The 24,619-nt window shown below is 46.7% G+C and overlaps 1 protein-coding gene across 1 annotated transcript in view; it reads left to right on the plus strand.

Moving 5' to 3' along the window:
- Positions 1 to 19,718: 19,718 nt before the first annotated feature.
- Positions 19,719 to 24,619, plus strand: part of LOC112565371 (fibroblast growth factor receptor-like 1) — a 44,697-nt gene continuing 39,796 nt past the window's right edge. Inside the window, exon 1 of the mRNA XM_025240794.1 lies at positions 19,719 to 21,237. The gene's annotated coding sequence lies outside the window, so the exon portion shown is untranslated. The remainder of the gene's footprint in view (positions 21,238 to 24,619) is intronic.

Genomic DNA, 24,619 nt, shown 5'->3' on the forward strand with positions numbered 1-24,619 from the left:
ACTGTACACGGCGAAATGGTCTTGATGTTAATTGTTGGTGGTGGTGGTTGTTACATAGTGTTACATAATCAGTTTTTGCTGGTGTTGTCGATTAATGTTGGTGGTTAATTGTTCTTAGCAATGGTTGTTGGGTAATGTGGACGCTGGGTACATCAGCAACGAGTCCTTGTCTGCAGTCGCCTTGCGGTTCTCTTCACGCTCACACTGAGACGTTAACCTTTCACCCTTTCGTCATTGCCGGATTACAGTTCGATCAGGACCACGAGTGAAAAATGTAAAAAAATGTATTTAAAAATAAAAGAAACTAGAACAAAAGTGGAAGCATCACAAGCAAGGAAATAATTGATAGAACAAGGTGATGTAAGTAAGGTGACTAGATATAATATTAGCTGCTTGTAACACAAGTAAGGAAATACGGGATATAATAATGTGATTCCATTTGCTACAATTACCTTTTTTTTTTTTTTTTTTTTTTTTTGCAGCTCTACAACGATGTCGATTAACTCAATCTTTAGGTTTTTAAGTTTTCTTATTTACACCGACATTGGGTTCACCCTTCACAATCCGGGTAACTTCTTCATTTCCCTGAAGCGCTTTTTCCTTAAATCGTGTAAAGCAGGGAGAGCAGGGTCTTGTGATAGGATTTGGCGCTGGGGGAGGTCTATTATAAAAGTAATTTGGGGAGCTATGGACATGATAAAAAATATATTAATCTAAAGCAATGTGCACAAGGCTATCGTATTCATTCAAAGAAAGAAAGCTGTCGTCAGAAGTGGAATCAGTTGTAATTCCTGTCGTGTATACTGTACTTGTTCATCCGGTCTCCTGAATCGAGAGGACAAGTGTGAAAACCGATTGATGACGAAGTGATCGAAAGATTTCTATGACCACGGTTTTTTTTTTAAACCATGCTCAAAGCTGCGGCCGGAAGTAATATCACCTCCAGAAATTCTATCTTGTCCCTTCATCCTGCATCGTAAACAAGTTTAACGAAAGCTTCATTCGCCGAAAGCTTGCCTACAACCATGGATTAGGCATCCTTTCACGCCTGGGTGGCAGCAACCCGAGTCACAAAAGTGGATTTTGCGGCCTCGCCTTTCACATTCCTGAGCAGGTCTGGACCATCCCCGGGAACACAAGGACTCACACGGGTAGACAAGCTTTGATGGCGCGGGTAGAACCGTTGTTGATGTTCGAACACATTCCTGACGAGTCTGAAAACACAGCAAATTGTTTTGTGTTTGGCTGGCGGCTGATATGAGTGAAAAGTACCTTGCAACACAAGCACCTTGAAGTATGGAAACATGAAGACGGCAGCAATTTGGCAGCCAGAAGTCTTCTTGTCTGAGGGCAGCCCTCGTCCATTAGCCTCCCTTCCCACCGTGCCGGGAGGTTCTCTTTTTACCCGAGTTGTATTGGGGTGAGTATAGGCTCGGCACACACAGAATACTTTACTTAATCATCATCATCCTCATCCTCATCCTTATCATTCACTTCATATTTATTTTAAGCCAGCCCTTAAACATCAACAGTAACAGCGAAAACAAGGGATGCTGTTTTAAAATGAGGGCAGGTCGCAGGTCAGAGGCCAGATGAAGAAATCAAGGGGAAGCATCGTGTCTCCATAGCTACGCAACGGTGTCCAGGCTTCATGACTACGACCCCAAGTTGAGTTGAGGAAGGATGAGGCTGTCGCACGCCAAGTTCTTGGACGAAGAAGCTCGACGATTATGCCGACGATTGTGCCGACACAGACGACGAGATGTCAAGGCGCTGTGTGAGATCGGGTACACGGGTACCCAAGGACCGAACAGGAAGTGAAGAGCAACTCAGTTTGATGCCAACAGCTGGTCCACACAGGGCGTCCGGTAGGTGTGCTCCGGAAGATGGGGGCAATGAATCTTGCTGTCTGCAGCATGCAGGGAGGTAGGGCATGGAGATGATGAGAACTTGTCAAGGGTTGCTACTCTTTTTTCTTCCTTTTTTAAAGGAAAGTCAAAAATGAGAAACAAATGTTTTCCTCATTTTTCAAAGAATTTACAATTTTAAAATAACCACTTTAGTCTTTCTGTGTGTGTGTGAGAGAGAGAGAAACTGGAATAGACACCAGGAGTGTGTGCGTGTGTGTGTTTGTGTGTTTGTCGAGGTGAAAAACAAATTCACCATCAAACCTTTCCTCCCACCACAAGACCTGCCCCCAGAGTGAGAAGGCGCGCGGTCCTCCGATAAGATCGGTGCAGGCGGTTTGATGCCCCCGCTCCGCGCCTCCCGCTGCCGAAGGTGAGTGCGGTACTCGCCCCTGACCCGCATCCAGTTTCCACTTTTCCTCGCCATCTGTCAGCTTGCATCAGCAAACCGAGCCTCGCACAAAGAGCCGACCTCCCCAGTCCCCCCCAGACAGGGAGACAACTCGTACTTCTCGTCAGAGCTCGATCCCCCCAAACCCTCGGCACCGACACCTCGTCCCTGTACTCAGACCACAGTCCACCATCACCCGTAATCGCCTCAGACCTTCGAGCGGGTGTGGTGGCTCCACTAGTCGGCCACATTATTGGGGACCATTTCTACTTGTTCTTCACCTGCTCGCTTCTGTTCTTCCTCCTCTGAACCCTCTTAATCTTTTTTAAGTTCCTCTTTGTTCTTTTATTCTTTCAGGAATTTCAGAGAGCCTGGCAATGTCTCCTGTGTGATAGAAACAGCAGCCATAAAAATATCTTTTACAAGTTTGTTAGGTCAATTGTATCCATGATCAATTGCTGATGTTTGTAAAGACTAACCCGATGGACACACACACACCTGCACAATGTGTACACCTGTTGTCGAGACTGGAATAGAAAATGTTGTCTTCTCGCCGAGACTGCGATGAAGCAGTGAGTGTCGATAGTCTGCAGGTGTCGGCCCTCCAAAGACTTGACAAGCAGTGAAGACGATGTAGCAGATGGTCATCCGGGTATTGTACTCGCACAAAATCCTAATCCTGTTCCCTTCATACCCGCCTCTCATACCCTCTGTTTGTGTTAGATAACAGAAAACACAGAAGAAGCTCATGTCGTTTTACTTTGGTTATGTAACAAAATCCGTAAATTGTACTTCAAGTTTTCACAAGTATTTGTATGTATAAGGGGCATTTCTGTCCCGCCCTCTGCTAGTCTGTTGAGGGTTTATGTAAAAGCGAACTATTTTCATGAGATTCAAACTAACTCCAGCCCTCCATACCCACTTTCCACTTCAGCAGAGTAAGACAATTGAATTCGTCCATCAAACAATCCCAAAGTACATCTGACTACTGCTCACCCACGGGCCAAAGAAACCTAACTGTTCCAAATAATCCCTTTGTTGTTGGAGTAGCCTGCTATTGAAGTGAGAAGAAAGACAGACGGGTAGATAGAGAGAAAGGGAAAGAGGGTGAAACTACTACTGTGCTTCACAAGTGTTTTGGCGGATACGATTGCCGGTCCTTTCCAACCCTTTACTCTCCCACGAAGACTCCGAGCTGCCGCCGCCTGTTTGAGTTTTTGCAATTGGCCCCAAACAGCTCAGGGGAACAATTACAGGCCCGGGCTCACACCAGCATTTCCCGACATCTTGAAAACGCGCGGAGCCTCTTCTCTGTGTGTTTTTACTTTTTTTTTCTCCTAGCACAACTTTAGAAATCGTTTCCCGTTGAGGAAATCGAATCACAACAGCCCCGAGTGTCCATAAGACGGCCTACAGTAATACAGAGAGCATCCTCCACTTTGTCACATTGTGAGGCCTGCAGTTCCTCCCATGGCCAACTGTCCTCTGATGGCCTGTCTCTTGGACTCTGCATCTACTAAAGTAGGTTACCTGTGGAGTCAGCCTGAATTCTTGATTTAGGGAAACAGTATCCCACCAAACTTTACCCAAACAGTAGGAGAAAATGTTGATCCCCACCAGTCCTTTAAGAGACTTAAACTGTAACCATCTCTAAATCCAAAGCGAGGCTGTCATTAAAAGCTTCTGGGGCTGATGTCGCGAGGCATGACATTCTGTTGCCGCAACTGGTTCAGATACAATTATTATTATTATTATTATTATTATTATTATTATTCGTGGAGGATCAAGTTTGGTGCAAGATGCTGAGGATGCCAACAGGAAAAGGAACTTGTGACGTCACTACGACTGCTGGCGACTCTACAATAGAAGAGTTCTAATCCCACACCCTCGACTATGTCCTCTCTCTCGTTCCCTCTCCTAGCCCCCTGCCCCTACCAATAATAACATAAAAAACCAAGCTTTTGTAACCTCAAGCTCGGGTACACCAGTCTTCTCGGTGCTGGGAGACAGGGGAGCGCTGTAAAGTGATTTCCTACCCGCTGTCTTGTTGCGGGTGTGGGTTTCACTTGTACTCAGACTGGGGCCGATGAGCCTGATTAGCCAGAGATTAAAGCTCGGATCAGGATGCAGGGGCACGTAAGCCCTCGGACTGGGTACAAGTGTTAATTTAGTCTGCCCCTGGCACGTCTGGCAAGATGGACTCCTTTCATACCCTGATGTCCATCTGTCAGAAAATGAGAAGGTTGTGGAGCTGTAGCTGTCAAAGCATTTCGATAGTGTGTGTGTGTGCTCGCGCGTGCGTGTGAGAAAGTGTTGGACTGACTTTTGCTGGTAATCTAAGATGGATTGAAGAAACGGTCTCTATGGTTCTATTTGTAACAGCACTGCTGAAAATGCACTTTGATAATGAAAACGTTTGAACCCGTGCTTGAAGTTCTCTGTCTCGCTAATGTCATCATTGTCATTGTCGACATCATCACATCTTCCCAAGCACCCCACCCCACCCCATGTCGCATATCGCTGCCTGGCAGGAAGGTCTGGCACCCGAGCAGCGGGGTTTGATTTCGTGGAGATAGTGTTGAGACCATCTGTTCTCCCTCCTCCTGCAGAGCAGTGGGCGCCGCTCCGAGGCCAGCGTCTCGCCAACGTTTCTCTTGCAGCAGGCGGCGCGAGGACGAAGTTCAGGGGTCACTGCACGCGCACCAGGACGAGCGCTCGGACAGCTGATTACAACACCCAGCTTGGATTATTCGCCCCTTCCGTACTTTGCCCTGATGGTCAACGTTGACGAATTCTATTTTATTTCTACAGAGAGATGTACACAAACATCAGGAATATCTGACAGAAGTAAAACTGTTTCAAACGATGTTACAGTTGTGGAGGTCACCCATCATTTCTGACATTATGAGTTTTGTTTATTTGTTTGATTTCTTCACTTTAAGGTTTTTGTGTCGCCGGGTGCCTTCTCTTGTTGTCAATCCACAGAGTTATTTCGGGGTTTTTTTTTTTCTTCCCCATCCTGGTTGTTTTATTTATTTATTTTTTAAAATTCTGTCGCCGGAAACCATTACGTCTTTGCGATTTTCAAGCCACATTCATTGGGTGCTGTCCCTTGTCGCTACCAGTGCTTAGTATCAAGGGCCGCAACTCGCGAGGCGCCCTGAAAGGCCGATAACTCTAGCGGTGTGTCGGCACGCCCTTTGTATTTCTCTTTCTCGGTGTGTTCGTTGGTTGTTTGGGGGGTGGGTGAGTGTGTGGGAGGACGGGGGGACTGGCTGTGTTTGGCTCCGCGCCCTCCGTCCGTCGCTCGGCCACGGTTGTTTTCCTCTCCTGTGAGTGCTTGTCATTCGCACACGTCATTCTACCCTCCTGGCGACCCTAACACCTCCTACCTCGACTTCCACCCGTTCTGCTCTCATTCCAGTCACGCCAACAGACCTGGGGCAGGACCATGGGTTCTCGCAGGACTGCTTTGAAAGTGAGCTTGAGACAACTCTGTTTTGTCAAAGGGAAGCAAACACCTGCGTGTCATGAGAGAGCCACACGGGGAACTCGTGTTTGTAGACTGGGGTGGATGTGACCGTGCCGGGTAGCCAGCTTTGTTTACCTGGATGGCTGGTGTTGACGTGGATTAGTATGGGGCACCAAGAGGGGAATTTTTATTTTTCATTCCCTAGCTCTACAATTTAGTTGATAATTATAGGATGCATTCGATAGCTAAACAAGTCGTTCTGTAATTACTGAGCTGCTTAACTTTGGGTATCACGTGATATGCAAATAAAGGTCTTAATCCTTCTGGAGGACAGTTCAGCATCTTATGTTAGTGTTTACAGCAGAAGTTCTGATCGGTTTGTTTTAATAGTAAATGTTATTCTGATTTTCATCTCACTTTAGTCTGGACTTTCTTGAAGTGTCTTGATGTCATTTAGTTCATCAGATTAAAATAACATTGTAGTGGTGAAAGGCGATGAAAGTGCGAGAACATCGATCTCTTCCATTCTTCTACACCGTGGAAGTAGAGATAAAGGCGAGCTTCTGTAGTGTGGAAAAGTAAAATACAATATGGTGTGGAAGAAAGTAGGTCTTCGCGATGTATTGTACCGAGAAAAAAAGTACAGATATAGTCAATGTAATGTAAAATGTCGTGACAAGTGTTGGAAAATGTCGTGACAAGACTGACAAAAATAGACAAACACAGCGAGGAATCTCCGGGTTGCGAACAGCGCTTCTGGCTGCACAAGAAACTCTTGACATGGAGCGACAACCCAGGGTGAGCGAAATGATTTATGGCTCGCGGGGTCACCTGCACCATTGGCAGCCAGGAATGCATTCGTTGTCAGTAAAATCAAAGTTTGGTTAGCGAGGGTGGATGGTGGGGGAGGGTGTGTATATTCCTTCCTCCCTATCTGGCGATCTGGCTGCCCGCCTGTCAGTCTTTTTGTCTATCTGTCTGAATGCGTGTCTAAGTTGATGAATTGGCCGCGGCCTTGTGCTGCACCCAGACAATGAAACATCCACCCCCCGACACACACCCCCCGACATTCCTTCCTCCTCCTAAACCAGGAACGAGGTTCCGTCGTCAAGGCATGATGGCACAGCGGCGATGATAACAGAGGACCTGTCATAACTCTAGGCAGCAGTCTTTTACGCAGTTATCGTTCCCTGCCGTCAGTGCAGTGCTGCCATCTAGGAATGCTCTTTCTTTCGCAACCCCCCCACCCTCATCCTATAACCTCCCTTGTTGCGAGAGGGAGCAGTGCCGGACAAATGAATTGCAAGATGGCGCCACTTTGAACAAATCGTTTAAAACTGCGCTGGCAGCGCGGGGCAAAGGTTATCGCGGCGTCCACAACGAGGCTTGTTTTATCTACGTGTTCGCTAGACCGCGCGCCCCTGGGGACGACCAGCAGCCACAGCGGCAACGCACCAGTGACTGTGGTGTCCGCTCTTCCGTACCGCTTATTTTCTGTGTTTTTTTTTAAATTTTATTTTTTTGTTTTTGTTTTTTGCATTTTTTTTTTTGTTTTTGTTTGTTTGTTTGTTTGTTTGTTTGTTTTTCTCTGTTGTTTCTCCTCCCGGTTACAATGACGTCACCCTTGCAGGCAAGTACTAACTTCGACAGTAAACTAATAAACTGAAAATAACATCGCTTATTCATTTATTTGTCTTTCCTTCCTATCTTTTTTTTCTAGTTATCTTACTTTTTAAAATTCTGTTCTGTCGGGTGCTAGAAGCCACTCACCATGTACCCGCACAGAAGGTAAGCTGAGAAGTATTTTGGGAAAATATGGGCTTGAAGGTATTTCGTGCCATCCTCGTGACTGCGAGGGCGTTAAGTGCACTGGAATTCCAAACGGTGGGTCCAGCTGCCGCTAAAGAGCGCTTGTCAAAGGTGGAAAAAAGTTTGGAATTACTTGCTTACTATTTTTCTTTATTTTCATCCCTTATAATGCTGAGAAGGTAACCTGTCCATGTTTCTGTCTTGGAGGCGAAGAACCTCCCAGAACCCACCACGTGACACATTTTCCATTTCTCTTAAATCACGCTGGCTGGCATTGCCGGATGGACCTGAGTGGGGGCAGGGGATGGGGGACAAAGGGAGGCATGCGGCTGCAGCCATTGACCACGAAACAACCGTTTCATTGTTTAGTCAAGAGAAAGATGGAACAGAGCGAAAATTAATGAAGAGATGAAAGGAAAGAGGGGGGTTGATGATGGGAGATGGATCACACTCCAGTTAAACGTGTATTCATTATGAGACAAGGGTCAGAAGGGTAGGGGAGTTGGGAGGGTGGGGGAAGTTGCGCGTGCAGCGAGGGCCTGGCGGTGCCAGATCCCCACCTCCCCCCCTACCCCGTGTGCACGCTCAGTCACGAGGGACCGTGTCATCCCTGATTAAATTCCTGGGTCGTGTGACAGGACACGGAACTCCGGGCTTGGGGAAGGAGTGAATGAGCGTCAAGTTTGAGCGGGGTGGGGAGTGAGGGAGTTATGGGGTGTGAGGGCGTTGTCGTCGTCTGCTGTCGCCTTGTCGGGGTAGCAGGCGGAGCCCGTGCACCCGACTACAGTGCGAGTGGGTGGACAGTCCTGTCTTCTCGCTGACACCTGAAGAACTAAGCTCGTGGTCTGTACAGAACTAAGCCCCTACCTTGTGGCATGGAGCCACCCAACCTTCCTCACGCAGCTGCGCGCACCCACGCACGCACGTGGACTTGCAGGTGATAAATGAGTTGTAATTGAACACGCGCCTCACCCCTCCCGGTCGTCACGTGACTGCAAGCTTAGCGAGACGAGGCAGTCCTTTGGAAAGTGGGATTAACGCAGTTATTCATTAATGATCCTTTATTTTGCCATCCTGGTTTTGCTTATGTATTTGTTTTTGCTGGTTGCTCAATTTTTTTTTATCTTTTAAAGACTATTTCTTTCTTTTTTCTTTTCCTTTGTTGTTTCTTTTTCTTTCTCACAATACGTACAGTTTAAACACATGGCTTAATATTAAAATATTCGCGAACATCAGTTTCAGTGTCAGGTAACGAGAAGCTTGACAAGCGCAGCTGAGAGTTTGTAATCAACGATCTTTCTCCCCTTTACCTCCGGGGTTCGCTCCTATCTCCCAGATTCATTCCTCTTTCTTCCAACAATGTGTCAAACACGTTCATTGGCAGCGCAGCCAACAGAAAGACAGAATGAAATGTTCATTTGTAGGCTGAACGTTCCCATCATGCCTTACTGACCATTCCCATCGTTCCTTAGTAAATCAATTAGCAGCACGGCTCCACTGCTGACCCCTGACCTCCGACCCCTGTCGTCGAAGCTACCGCTGCCGCGTTGCCTGGCAACATGCGACGCGTCTGCGAGGCACTGCAGTCACGTGCTAGCGGAAGTAGATGGCGCTGTGCGCAGCGTCTGCGAGTCTGGTGAACGGTGCTCACGGTCTCCCCAAGTACGGTTGGCCGCCGCAGCCATAGTTGCTGATTGTCCCCGACAACAATTTCCTGTCGGCACGGTCGTGACCAATCTCAGTCTGACCACAGTCTCTGTGGGTGGACCTTCCTCACGTGTGCTGACAGACTTACCTGCTGTCTGCCACCCGGGCTTTGCTCGTCAATCAGTTTGCTGCCAGCAGAGCAAACAACTGTCAACAAACGAGCGACAATTGCATCAAACTACTTTAAACAGCGATGGCGCCACCTGGGTAGAACAGAACTGCTGTACTGCTAAATTACCTTTAGCATTAGCAGAATCTTCCAGTAAAAAATGTTGCTGTTGTTGTTACTCTCATTTGTCACTGTTGCGGACATCATCAGCTCCTACCTGTTCTCTTCTAAACTTCTGTAGTCGACTTGTCTCTTTTTTTCTTTCCCATTTAAGTCTGATTATTTCAGTCTTCTTTTTCCTGGGGCGCTCAGTAGTTTAGTGGTTACAACACGGGTTACTCAAATGTAGTGGGAATTCAAAGGTCTTGGGTTCACATCTCATCTCAGGACTCTCTGTATTTTTAACTTACTGCCTCTCCGTCTTCACGAAGGAAGAGCGAATACACACTTTTCACACCTGAGACAAAATGAAAAGCAAATGTTTGTAATTATGTCAAGTAACAGAAACCAGGATGTGTTCTGCTGTTTTCCAGCATAGTACACAGTTTTTAAATCTTCCTTTTCTAAACTACAAACAACACGCCCTTAACTAGGAGGAGAAGAAGAATTAGAACTGTCAATTTGTCTTACCCAAATTTTATTTATTTTATTTTTCTATCTTCATTTTGACATAACCAGTCTTTTTATTCACCAGCATATGAAGGAATGTCAACAGACATGTCGGTAGCTATGGAGTAATAAACATGTGGAGATAAGTGACAAAAGAATCGTTGTCGTGGCCAAGATAATACGAGAGATAAGACGAGTAACAAAGTCAAGTATCAGATCGCTTTTTAAGAAGCTTTCTCATATTGCCGAGCAGAGGAATAATCTCCTTTGTTAATTTGAGGGCTTTACTCTTGTATCGCGGAGGAATCCACCTGAGCCGATTTCCCGTCGGGTACCCGCCCGGTAACGCAATCCATACCCGTACAAAGTAACGACAGTATCACGTCACCCGAACCCTCGCGTTCGTCACACCGTACGATGTAGACTCGCGGGCACGTGACGCATGCGCTGTGAGATCGGTTTACGAGCGAAGCTGGTAAGTAGGACCTTTAGTGACAGGTACCATTGTGTCTCAGGGGTCGGGTGGGGACCGAGACCTAATCGCTTGATCCTGTGCCGGTGCCTCTCCCTATCGCCTTACCTGTAATGAATATAAATGTGACCTTTGACACGGCTCTCGTTGAAGGCTCGTGCGACGTGGGATTCGGCGATGGTAGCCATCCTGTTGCCTCAGCTTCTGCTGGTCCCTGCTACACCAGACAGGGGCTGTTGTTACATCTGTGACAGGTCTGTTGTTAGGCCTCGTGACAGGTCTCGTGTTACAACTCACCTTGGCAGCCTGTGATTGCCCACATCTGTCGCATCCGCCGTCTGGAGCCTGCTTCCACATCAGTAACAGGACCTCGTCCCCCCGACAGGCCGGGGGGTGGTCACAACACGATGACGACTAACAGACGTTTCCAGCGACGGTTCCTGGTGACCTCTCTTTGTACTCCTGGCTTGTGCCATCTTGAAAATGTTGGTCCAAAGGTTGCTGTTACCAACTACTCACGCGCCGCCATTTTTAATGCCAAAAAGAGGCTCGTGGGTCTCGGTCGTTGGGAGTCGAGGCTTTTGTGTCTTACGCACAATGGCGTGATACAGTCAGAGTTCGAGGCTGAGAACAACCAGACGGTTGGGCAGCAGAAGGGCAAAATATAGGGGAACATGTGACATGTGACAGTAATTGTGTACAGCTGTGCAACAACATCCGAGGGCTGCTCCTGCGACATTGCACTTTGCTGGCTGGTGTGACGGCAGCTTCTGTTTTGATGATGACGATGATGATGATGATGATACGTATTTCCCAGTGTGGATGCGAGGTCAATGCACTGCACACGAAAGACTACAACTGACAGTCAACCATACAAGAAACACAAGAGGAAGTGGGGGGTGAAGATAGGACAGCGACTGCTCAAGAACTACTTTCTCCAGAACCTAACATACAAATGGTAAGCGAGACTGAACGGTTGGGATTGCGCGGACCAGTACTTTTGATTATGTAAGATATTTCATGAAGAACTGGGGTGTGAGGCCGGACTTGAAGGCTTCCAACGTACACAGAAAGGGGCAGACAATTCTAAACAGTGAGGCCTGAGGAGGAGCGTGTGTCGAGTTCTCCCGCCTGAAACACGGACAGAAAGGAGGAAATATTGTGAGCGGAACTGGATGCTGGTAACTGTTTTTAAATGAAAACTGAAACTGGTGTTATCAGTGGTGATGTTTTTCAAAATATTTTAATTCATTCTGCTGTCATTTCTGTTCTTGGATTCGGTGTCCACGAGAAAGAGAAAGAAAGATAAAGAAGGGCGGAAACAGGACTGAAATATTGACAGACAGCCTTGTTCATTGCTTGTCGAGGACAAGTTACGTCACAGCAATATTCACGTAACCCCAGTCCAGTGTAAAGGTCACACCTCCCTACACCTACACCCCAAATTAACAAGTCCATTAAAAACAACACAAGGATAACTCTGCGTTGTAAGTGTTGGTCCCTCCCGCCCCACCAAGCAGCGCGTGCTAAGCTCGGCAAACTCCGCGTGTCATCCTTTGATTCGCCTTGTTCGCCCTCTCGCACATCCCCGGTACCTGGGTACGGCCCAGGCTGACAGGTACATGAGCGTGTTACCTGTGGGGCGTACCCCTACGTGCTGGCGGTGCGCGCCATGTTGACTCTGCACATCCCCGGAGGAAGACACAGGTGCAAGGGAGGGCAGCTACGTGTTGCCCTTTGATCTTGGGGGGCCGGCAGAGGGGCGTCGGTAAACTATAGACGAGCCGTCACATCCCGCCGAGTCACGTGAGCCGGAAACAAGTGGCGCTGCTGCGCTAACCTAGGTGGCGCTCTCGGCTGAGCGCAGGAGACTGTAGGCCTCGCTGGGTGTCGTGGCAGGGACCCGGACCTCAGAGATGTGATGCAGCTCGCAACCATTTCTCAAAGTTATTTTTGCTGAGTAGTTGCACTTTGACGACTCGCAGACTGTCGGTCCTACAACAGTATTTTAATGGAGACCCGAACACTGTCGAGACTCTGGAAGTAAAGCAGCAGACAGGCAGCACGGTGAAGGGAAGGGCGGGGAGGAGGAATCAAACCAACTGACTCAACATCATTTGTCTGTAGAAGACATCGCCTCACCTGTCCACTCCTTACCGTTAGGCGAACTATTTACTGCATGGTGCACTAATCAGTATATAATTCACAATATACTTACTGTTCTAGCCAATCACTAAAGCTTTCTCTCCGTCCCTTACCTGCGACCAGTCGTAGGGGGCAGTGATCAAAAGTAAGAAGCTCAATGTGTGGGACCTACCTGCGTAGATTCCCCATCTGGCGGCCAGTCCACGCTTTCATTTTCTTATTTCTTCCTTCAGCCACCCACCACTACAGCAGCTATAATTTACATCCATTGAATGGCGACAAAACTGTATACTCGTTGATGACCGCCATATTGTTTCCCCTCAGAAGAAACTAGTTTCTTCCTATCTTTCCCTTTCGACCACTTTCTCCAATCCTAAGTCTTAGCCGAAATTTGAATACATCGTTTGCTACTGTATTCCTCCTTGGGACGATGTCTCGAAGGGAGAGGGATGCGGAAGGGTGAAGAAAGGAGAGAGGAGGAGGAGGAACAGTGATGGCTGTTTGCGGAACATGCCTGAAGACTGCTCACCATCAGGCTTGCAGCAGCGCCAGCGCTTAGAGGCATGTTTTTGAAGCAAAAGTTCGTGTTGTTGCCGATTCTGTCCCCTGGGAAGAGGAGATTAGGGGAAGATGAACTTTTTAGACCCCGTACGTGCGTTATTTAAAGAGCGAAGAAGGATTTTAACTGCCGGGATTTGGCATCACACGGCGCGCGCTGTGCCAAACACCGAGAGAAAGGCGAGCATATGATGTGTAGTTGACTCCTCAGGTTAGTTTGGATTACTCCAGAACGAGGAATCGGAAGCCCTTCAACCCACTCAAATTTAAAAAACAATCTCAGCAGTCGTCACCGGAAGTGGCTTTGTAGATAGTAGTAGCTATGATTCGGAAGTTGAAGGTTTCTCTCCGTTTTTCAGTTCGCCTTTCCCTCTGTCTCTCCATGTGTGTGCGCGCGTGCTCCGACAGTTTGGTTGTAGCCACGTGTGTACTATCCAAGGCCTAGCACAGGACAACAAACCCTGAAGTTTGGTTCCGTGGATTTCTGAAATTCAGTCTTCCTAGCATGAGTCAAGCATGACCGATCACCTAACACTTAAACAACAAACCACGTGACCAGCTTACCAAACATACCGAGCATTAGGCAACATCCGAACAGCTTTTGCAGCAAGCGTTCACAACAAAATAGTTTGCAAACTAACAAAAGATTTCACAAAAGTCACAAAAGTCTCAAAAAGTTGCAAAACAAGACCCAGGACCCTACAGAAGTACATATCAAACTGCTGCAACATCCTTTGTCGTCAGTTGGCAGACGACCTTCACCACTCGCCCCACTCTCTTACCAACAGTCTGCACGCGCTTGCACGTGGGTGGGGAGGAGTGGGGAGGGTGGGGAGGGTGGGGAGCATGCTGCAGCTCGTGTGTGTGACTCACTGGGTGCTGACAACGACATTACCGGGCTTCCGACACGTCACACGCAGACACGGGTGAGGAAAACTTATTTGACCACAGCGCAGGACATGAGGAGTTAGTCATGGCAGGGGGACATAACTGTACAAGACTTCCGTCTTTGCAAGATTTGCGGTTCTTTGACGAACTACCGCAGCAATGAAAAAAAATTGACTGGTAAACGGATACTGATAGTGCTGACTAGTACTTGACACAGTGAACATTCAATCAAAAGTTCTTCATCATGTCCTTTCTATTTCTTTGTGTTTTTGTTTTCACTGTTTCATTAATAACGGTGTATGAAATATTTATTATAGAGACTGAATGACTGACTGGTTGATGAACTGATTGATACATTGTGTCTTGCCGAACAAAGAAAAAGTTGTAATCTTAATCTGATTGACAGAATGAGGAGAACTAGTCTAAAGACTCGAACCTCCACTTTATAGCGACTTACGAATATAGTATGTCCTGCAGTCACATCACCACTCACCAGTCATATGTTCAACTCCTTAGTCATCAGTTTCCGTCAGTTCCACTCACCTGTCATCAGTTGCCCTCAGTCGCAAGAACGATCCACCATGCCAACAAGACAGGAAGATTGTTCTGAACGATACAGTTCCCACCAACAAGCTTTCTGTCCCTTCGATTCCCACTTTGCCTTCATTTTCTTTTTTATCTTCCATTCAAACAAAATCAATTTAAAAAAGTAACTGGACAGACCAGTAACATCAAACGAGGATAGCTAGACGATCTTGCGAACGATTAATTAATATGTGGCGAACGAGAGTTGAGAAAAAACAGCGAACGTTGCACGTCAGGGCTGACCTGTGACCTCTGCTCCAGCCGGAAGTCCTTTCAAGACAAAGGCTGTCTCCATGGTAACAGGAAGTCAAGTGGACACCAGACACCGTGCACGTGATGCATCAAGGGAAGCAAGCGACTCTCTTGTTATGTCCCCTTGTCCGGCAATGGAAAACCCATCTTTTGTCCCGACATGTTTTTTTTCTTTAGGATCAAGAAAATTCCAGAACACCTAATAATAGCCTTTCGACTGCGGGTCTGTTTCTGATTTCGATGCTGCGGCTGTCCATCGCCTTGTGTTTCGACAGAAGACAACGCGGGGTCAAAGTACACCATGCGAGGCTCCGTCCGCTACTCTCTGCCGCGGAGAAAATCGATCGCTCGATTTTTTACTCAGGGTTAGGAGGTCAGAGTGCACGTGATCCCATGTTTGGATGTTCCGACCTCAATCCAGCAGTATTGTTGATACATCAATGAATAATTTGTTATTAAAAATTATTAATTCACTGCTTAGTACTGATTAAATTTTTTTCAGGATTTAATCATAATCAACATCAAGGAACGAGGAAAACACATTTATTATCGCATTGTTACAAACAATAAAAGTGGGGAACAAACAAAGACTAAAAACTATGTTCTCCCATCAGAAAAGTGGAGGGGTGAGAGGAAATTATGAAAGAATGATAGGAAACATCAGACAGATAGACAATAAAGAAACAAACGCTCGCACGCACGCATGCACGCACAGGAACAGAGACTTACAAAGAGACACGAACATACAAACGCAGGCACTCGCGTGCACAGAGAGAGAGAGAAAGGCAGAGAGAAAGAAGAACGAAGGAAGAAAATGAAAAACGACCACTCTCGGAAATATGGAACAGGGAGAGTTAGGAAAGAAAAGGGAGGTCTAGGAAAAGCGATGAGCAAGAAAGAAAAGTAGGAAAAAGAGAAGAAGGGAGGTGGAAATCAGGCGACCTTTGCCCGCAGGGAGTGATAGAAGTGGAGATGTGGTGGAGATGGGAGGCGGGGGGAGCCATGGGACTAAACCAAAGCCTGATGGACGTTTCCACTCCGATAAAAGACCTCTTAATGCCGAAAGTAAAAAATCAAAGATGATCGCTGGAAAGTAAGACCACTTTATCAGCCGGGCAAACTCGGGCGAGGCAATGAGGAGATGAAAGCCCTGCATCACTTGCCTCTTGTGACTGACAGGAGTTAGATGGACTGCAGCCGCCAGAAAGAAGTCTGTTAATAGTATGGCAAACGGTGGTGGACATAAATGCAAATTTAACTCGCAGCTCTAAGTAAATAGAACGAGGTATCATGGCGGCCAATCGCAGCCCCACCGATTCAAATCACGTGACATTTATGACCTGCGCTGTGGTGCATGCTCCCTGCAGGGCATCACTCATCATTGCTAATATAAAACTGTCTCTTTCATGCCGCGCCTTTCATGAGTTCTTTCGCTGATCGCTCCGTTTACTTTTTTGTCTTTCTCTCTCTTTCTTTCTGTCTTTTTTTGTCTTTTGGAGGAGGACGGTAAACTTTTTTTGATTATCATTACTCCCTAAACCTGATTACACAATAAGTGCAAACGTTTGCCGCAATCATATAGGGAGATAGTTTTATCAGAAACTTTATTTGAAAGTAAAATTATATCTGACTGGCAAGAAAATAAATTCTTGTTCTGAGCAAAAATATATTTGAACATGTCTGAGGTCTGATGATTCTCCTTTAATCGTCTAGAGACTTAAAGGAATATAAAAATGTGACTGTCTCTGCCTACCGTACAATGGACACCTAATTATCTTGTCGGAGGACAAGACAGTACCGGTCGAGAAGAAGCAGCAAAGATCAACTGGCAAGAAACTGGAGGAAACAAGAAGAGAACAGAAAATTACTCTCGTTAGACGAATGCCTCCAAGCAAGAGACGTTGATATGTGGACGAACGTTTACATGTCCAGACCCTCCATCATTCAGATGGGGACCTGGGCGAAGGATGTCGAGGAGGAAGCCACAGAAAAGCTTCCCTGACAAGCTACAGCCGATGTCAGAAGAAATTACCAGGGAATAATCTGCCCCTTCTTCGGGCCACTCTAATGCGGAGATTGGAGACAAGAAGCGGGGAGAGGAAAGGGAGGCAACCTATAGCTGGGAAGAGACCATCAGGAAAGACAACCATGGGAAAATGTGGTCGTTGTCCGATGCAAGCACGGACTTGTAGAGAGGTAGTCTTGTCATACAAATATAAGCAGGGGACAATCACTGTACACCATGTGTCACTGGAAGAAACTGAATAATTCAAAATAAAATCGCCTTTAGAGTGCAGTGAGCATTGATTCAACATCGCAGTGAATGAAATGAAGTCCAAACCGTGATGTCAGAAATGTCCTGATTGGTTGATTCACATTCTGTTCAAATTTTCCCTCTGGTTGCCCTCGATACAGACACAGCGAAACACCTGCAAAGACAAAATTACACACACACACATCAACAAATAAACAGAGAAAGAGGAGAAGAAAGGACGGACAAGAAAAGAAAGGCGAGAAGTGTGAATAACTTGTCCAGTTAACACTACAACCACGAAGCGTGAAAGCAGCCGTTATTTCCGATGACATCACTTGAATACAGTGCCAGCAAACCCTGTTCATGTTCACAGAATGCGCAGGCGGCGGCAGGTGACACTGCGATCCGCCCCAAGACTCCGATGCCAACGGCTTGTGACCGCCTCGACACATGATCTTTCTCTCTATCACCGGCCACACAAACAGTAAGAAAGAAAAAAACCGGCAGCGACACAAATTCAGCTCACAGATGAATAATTTGTTGACGACTGAGAGGGCTTTAAAAAACTAACTTACGGAGACGGAGGAAATGAATCAAATCCAGGAAGGAGTGAGCAGTTGACTTAGTAATTCGATGCTCACCTACATCGGGTACTGGGTGATGATTAATGTGTGGGCCGACCATCCAGTGACATTTAGCAGGATAATAAAGACTATCTGAAGGCGGAGAAGAATATAAAACAAACAGAAGAAAGGCACACAAAAGCTCGGCTTAGTTTTTTTATTCAACATGGCGCCTGTTATGTGGAGGATTGTCTTGCCTGATGATTGTCGGGTATCCTTTGTCGCATTGTCCTCACAGAAATGAAAGCATCTGTCGACGAGATGAGGAGAACCTGACCCCAACCCCATTCTCATCGAAACTGCTGAGCGAGGGAAAGAAAGAGAAAAAGAGAGCCGGGTGGGAAGGGGAGAGATAATCCTGATGTGTGACCCTAGTGTAGTTGGTATCTGAATGCTTGAGCCCATGTTTACAAGTGAACGGTCAACAACAAAAATAATCCCCCCCTCGACACACACACGCATTCCGACAACCACTGAGTATCCTCCACAAAGTTAGTGGCAGTGACTACATTTCAGTTTACTGCTAAAAGATTAGTTTGAATGGACAACTTTCTGACAAATCCTCCCCCAAACCCCTTAGCTGACATTTCAACTGTCAGTGCGACTTTAAAAATCTGACTTCAGTGTTACTACAAACTTGACAAAGGTTACCGAAATCTCAATTTTTAGGATTAAGTGCACGTGGATGTCAGGGATTCGATCTCAAGACGATGGTAAAAACGTGTAAACTGAGAATTCTGGTTGCAGGCTTCTCGCCGTGGTGACTTCTGGGAGAAAGGAGGATTCCCACCTCCAGGCCGCCATTAACACAGCAGTGCGCGAGCTTTCACGAGCTCGAGAAATTCCTCCCCTGGACTCACAGAAGGTTGAGAATGGACATGTTCCCTCCACATCATCTTTATAATCGATGATCCAAACTCGCGGGGTACAGAGCAGTCAGTAAGACAATAAATATCATCTGTAGTATAGTTGTGATGACTGGGTGCCAATAATATAGTCCTTACTTATTTAATCGATTTTAACTTTGTATTATGTTCGCTGTGTAAATTTTAAGTGTGATTCCCCCTTTTTTGGTGGACAAATTGTAGGTGTGGAGCTGGTCACGTGTGCTCGGTAACCGGTCGGCACGTGCAAGGTGAGTAGATGCGCCTCGTCACCTGTTCGTGGTAAACACACGTCAGCAACACGCGCTCGGTCGTCAGCAGATGTCGCCGCAGCGAGGACTAGTGCCGTGGTGCAGCGCTCGCTGGCATCGTAGAGGAGGTAGTTGCTGTCGCTGAGAACACAATTTTAGACAGACAGAATGTCATCATCATCACCACTAAGAACAGACTTGGTCAAGTGAGTAAATAACAACAACAACGCACAACCTGTCGGGGTTTAGTATCATTGCGCGAGATGTCACGTGACAGGCACTGCCATGGCTCGCGCTTATTTCGCAATTTTATCCTCGCGTCTACAGCCGATGGCGCGCGCGCGAGAAAACAAATTTCTTAGCGAACTCGTTAAAGTATTAGGTGTCTTTAGCATAACTGACAGAAATAGCTCGAGACTTCTTTGACAGGAGTGGAAACTGCTCGCAATTCCGCCACCGCGGTTAACTCAGTTACTTTAAAATTTCATTAACTGTCTCATTAATCTACCTGCCTGGCGACAGGTAATCTCTAGTGAAGGAAACAGGGAGGAAAAGTGAAAAGAAGCGAGAGACGCGCGTGTTGTAGAGAAATGAATTAACGCCGACTATGATTAGCCCTGCCTCATCAAACCGGCTTACCGCCACGTCCCCGCGCGCGCCCATTTTGCGCGCTAATTGGGTGGGCGTGGCTTTGCCCTCTTTCAGCCAACCGCCGTCGCCGTTTGTCTCCACGTTGTCCATCACACCACGTGATTTGCCATCGCGCCCGTGCTGAGCGGAGAGGGGAGGGAGGCCCGGGGGCGGGGCCAGCGCCGAGTGCGACGAGTCGTGAGTGACGGTGGGGGAAGGGGGTGTGAGTGAGAGGGGGGAGGGAAGCAAGAGGAAGACAAAACATTTTGAAAACATCGAGCTCTCTGGCGAGAAGACTACCACCTCGCTCTCTCCCCCACACTTGGCGCCCAAAGGGTTTCTGCTGTTGTCCATGTAGGTCTACGTGTCACCCCCCGGCCCTGTCCCTCAAGTTTTCCTCCCTTGTAATCCCAAAGGACAAACAAGTCTTTGACACCGCATCTTCGGAGAACCGTTACAACCAGAGGTCAGCGTAGACATCCTGTTATGTGAACCCGCTTCATTTAACTAGGATTGTGACCTGTGATGAATCATTGTGCCGACCACAACAGACTCTCGGTAGTTAGGGAAGGAGCAGTGCCCCTTACTTATAATCGTGTGCTTACCTGACAATTACACGCTTGGCTAACTACTTCTCCCCTCGACTGTCCCTTTGTTGAATAGTCTCTAAAGTAGACAAAGATGGAGTCCTAGCCTCTTTCCTGCTTCTGTCCTTCGTGCCACGTGAGCGAGTGACAACATTCTGCTGTCGGACGCCTGTGAGTTCGGACATTCGTCACTTCTCGTGTGTGAGGTGTGTGTTCGTGTCTGACACTGTGTCATCCCCAAGCTTGGAGCTGTTCTGGCAACCGAGTGTGTGACAAACAGTTTGAACACTTGCTGGATGTACAGACCATTTCGTACCTATTGCAGGTGTCAACAACAACAACAACAACAACCATCCTGCAAACACCGTGTACACAAACAACATACTCTTGTTCTACGCTGAGTTGATCTCGGGTGTGCGTTGCTAGAGACACCCGGCAGCTCCTGCCTGTTAGCTTTTGACAAGCACTTGGTAACTGAGGATCCGCTGGGTGTGAGAGAAAAGGCAAGTCACTTAGGAGCTGGAGGCGTCGCGGGGGGCGGAGACTGCGTGTGCACGAGAAGTAACGAGGGAAGTGTGGGTGGGAGGTGGAACTGCTGATGTAACAGCAAATTTGTGAGGGGGAAGCGCGTGAACCCCCCTCCTGCAGTCAGCCGCTGGTTATTGCAATCGTTTGGGTGGAAGTACCTGAAGATGACGCCAGGTGCGTCAATGTTTGATGACGTTGGTTAGCAGACGACCAGGTGGGCTCGAGCTTGAATGAAGTCGGGCTCTCGTCGGGAGCATTGCGCCACTCGCTTGCTCTCTCGCGTCTCTCCAGGCCTATCGAACCACTGAGCCACCGTGAAGTCTCCCGCCAGGCGCCCACCCCACCCCACCACCACCACCACCACCCCGCTCTGTGAACAGCCGCCGGTGGCCTCTTGCGGAACGGTGTTCAGAGCCAAAGCTGTTCCTCCAACGGCATCGAGTCCCACATCTTGTTTGATACGGTTATGGTGGTTGTGATTGATGCCTGACTACAGTGTGGTGTGCTCAGCCTAGGAGTTACTGTGATTGTACCCGGAGTACTTGTATCTGAGGATTTTACCCGAGCCTTCTAGAGGTGAGATTTTTACTTTATTTTGTTTGTTTCAGTCTAGGGAACAGTCTCTCACATGCACTCACCCGCACGCACGTGAACACAGAACTGTTCTATTAAAGTTACAATTCCACCCAAACTTTGCTGCCGCTACATGTAAACTTCTTCCTTCTTTTAGGAAAAAAATTGCTTTGTTTATCGATTTCGATAAAAGATTATTTACTCAAATTTATTATACCAAAAGCTTACACCGAATGTCAGTAAATAATTTGATCTTCAATGCCAAGTGGATCTGTTGTCTTTGCTAAACACCGCAATCAGAGGATGGTTATGATGGTCGTTAGTACAGTGAACTTATAATAATTATAGCAACATACTCCAGTCCTGTAGGCAGGCTGATGGCGTTTTGCACAAAAAAGACAAATTTACATAGTCCATGGGAGATGAGAGAGATGTCGAAGTAGCTGCTCCTAGTGCGCAATTTATTTGCAAAACTGTAATGCAGGCTGTAAATGCTCCTTTCCACACTAGTCATAGAACGATGTGATAGAAGTCTTTTGTTTTTGCTGCTTATTGAGTTGCATGTAGAATGTTTGAAAACCAGAATGAGTTCACAAGCTTCCGGAAGATTACTTGTGATTAGTTGATTGTTGTTTTTAGTGTGTACATTGCTTTTTTTGTGAAACGGCGAGGGTTATGCGATTGCTTTTTTTTTAATATAACAGACTGATTCTTTAGAACGAAAAGAAACATAGGTAAAACAAATATATACTAATAAATAACAAAAACTGGGGAACAAAATCCATCGTGTCCATATTTCAATGAAAGGTTTGTGCCTGTGAGCATCATTCTGCGATCGATGCGTTGATCATTACCACGCAGCTGAGCCATCGCGGACCTCTTTACCCTGCTCATTACTACAGACAGGGTACGGAAGTCAGGGTATACCACAGGCTGGAGGGTTGTGAGGAGGGTAGAGACAGTTTCTAAACACATTCAGACAAGTTCTAGAAGATTCGGTCTTTGAAAACAGCTTGTTACAGACAAAATGTTTTCATTGTGAAAGTAATTGCAGGGAGACAATTTCACATGAAATGTCGGCTGAAAGATGTGGAAACTTTGAGAGAGAGAGAAAGGTCAGTGAGTCACGAGGCACGAGCCCTGCATCACGCGGATGTTAGCAACAAAATTTATTTTCACTTTTGCGACATCCTGTCTGTCGCTCGTATCCGGCAGAAATCTTGTGAGTGCTCGCCCCTGACAGGAGGATGCTCTTTGCTCGTCTCTTCAGCCGCCAGACTGCGGTACGTGCAGACGATGGAGCTGCAGTTGTAGGTAACCCCTGTCATCGTCTCAACAACAGACAGGCGCCGTTGGAGGGGTAGGGCTGAGTGGGGGAGGATGACTTTAAAAAAAAAAAAAAAAAGCGCGGGCACATCGATTCAACACTTGCAGAGACGTGAATGTTTGTCGAGGGAGATTGTTGTCGTCCGTGTTATTTTGTCGTCGAGTTTAGATATATATAAATAAATGTTTGGGTTTTTTTGTTTTTGTTTACTGTTTTGTCACAAAAGGCAGACCATTGCTCTCCCGTAAGAAAAGCTGACATCCGGCTTTGCCTTAATTATTTTTTTTTATTCTACACCATCGACCCCACGACCACTTTGCGACCAAACTTTCGCGAGTTGTATGCAATTCTCTTTACATAGTTTTGCAGTCACTTCTGTCAGTGGAACTGGGTGGCCCAAGGGCTGGGTGGTCTAATAAAGAGATGTGATGGTTAATACACGATAGGATTAATACAACTTAATTTTCACGGCGGTCTGCACACACATATACATACACACACTCTGTCATGTCTGTGAATATAATAAATTACATCGCGCTCTGTTTTAACCTGTTCGGTCTTTGGTTACAGAAAAATAAATGTAAGACCTGGATTTTTGTGTAAAGTGTGATACTAGACTATTTACAGTTTTTTTTTAAGAACGATTATTAAATTAAACATTTTTCGCGAGGGGACAGGGCACTTTTGACGATGATGATAACAGTTTCTGTGTAGCAGTGGGTTGTGAGGCCACAACACCGGACTTCATCTTCTCGTGTTTAATTATTTATTTATGTATTCGCGCCACATGACCAGCTTGATGACTGCAGATGTTTGGATCAGGTTCGTATTTTGTTTTCCTGTTTTTTCAGCCTACCGAACTTCCCTCATTTGATAAGTGACATGGAAATGTAGCAAGCACCCCAAGGGCGATTGGTGCACAAAGTGCATGCCATCACTTGTCACGTGTAGTCTGTCTTCATCAACCGACAGAAGCACGCGCAGGTGCAGGTGCGGGGAGCATCTTGTCGCTTTTCCTATCTGTCCATCACTGAACCAAAACAAAGCACATACAAAAACATTTGTTTCTCATTTTTTTCCTTGTTCATCTCGGAGAAAGGTCACTGGTCACGTGCTCCATATGAGCGGATCAACAACAACAGCAACAACAGCAACCATAAATAAAAAGGAAAGTTTAATGCTATAATCAGAACGCGGATGGCGAACACTTACACAAACTATACAAAACATCTTGAAAGAAAAGTGTCTGTGATCACGTGATCACGAAGGTGTTCTGGTGCCGGCGATGTAACTGAATGACGAGGGCGAGGAATTGATTAATGGCGCAGGTTCGTGTCAAGACGCGGAGTGTTTGCAGAGCAATTTCCGCGGTATTGATCACAAAGTTTACTTGTCTTTGATGCTTTCTTTTTCTTTTTTGCCAACATCGATCTGCGCTGCTTCCCGCAGTTGACGTTACCTGTCGAGAGGACTGATACGATGCAGGTGTGACAGGTGCACGAAGGGTTTTTTTCCTCCCCATTCGTAACATCTTGAGGTGAGATAAAAAAAAATTGAGTCGATACCCTTTCCTGCTTCTCCTTCTAGAATCTACTAGCATATTGAAAGCGGTCTTAAAGGGGCGAGAACGAGATGAGGGACCGGAGAAGAGGATTTGGGTTGGAAGGAGAATTTATTCTGGAGAAAATTCAGGAATCGGCAAACAGGTAAACACTTGAGTCTTCCAGGTGAGTTACCGCAAAGAGGGAGTTGTTGGTTTTAGTAGCAAAGTGCATCCACCTTGAGGTGATTACGGGGGAAAAGGGAGAAAAGCTCAGACATTTTATAGGGTGGGAGGTGTTGGGAGGAAATCCGTGGGCGAGTTGTCCTAACATCGGACGACTTCACTCAGTAGCGGCCGTTCCGGTAAGACCAGACGACTTCCAACAAGCAATGGACTCTTTTTTTGTGGGTGTGTTTTCTGTTTGTTCTGTTAAACAAAATAGTTTTCTTATTTTAATATACGAGCTCAGGTACTAAAATTAATCCATCCAGCGACATTGGATACCTGTATACAAT

Source organism: Pomacea canaliculata, linkage group LG5, assembly GCF_003073045.1.
Source record: "Pomacea canaliculata isolate SZHN2017 linkage group LG5, ASM307304v1, whole genome shotgun sequence".
NCBI classification, from domain to species: domain Eukaryota; kingdom Metazoa; phylum Mollusca; class Gastropoda; order Architaenioglossa; family Ampullariidae; genus Pomacea; species Pomacea canaliculata.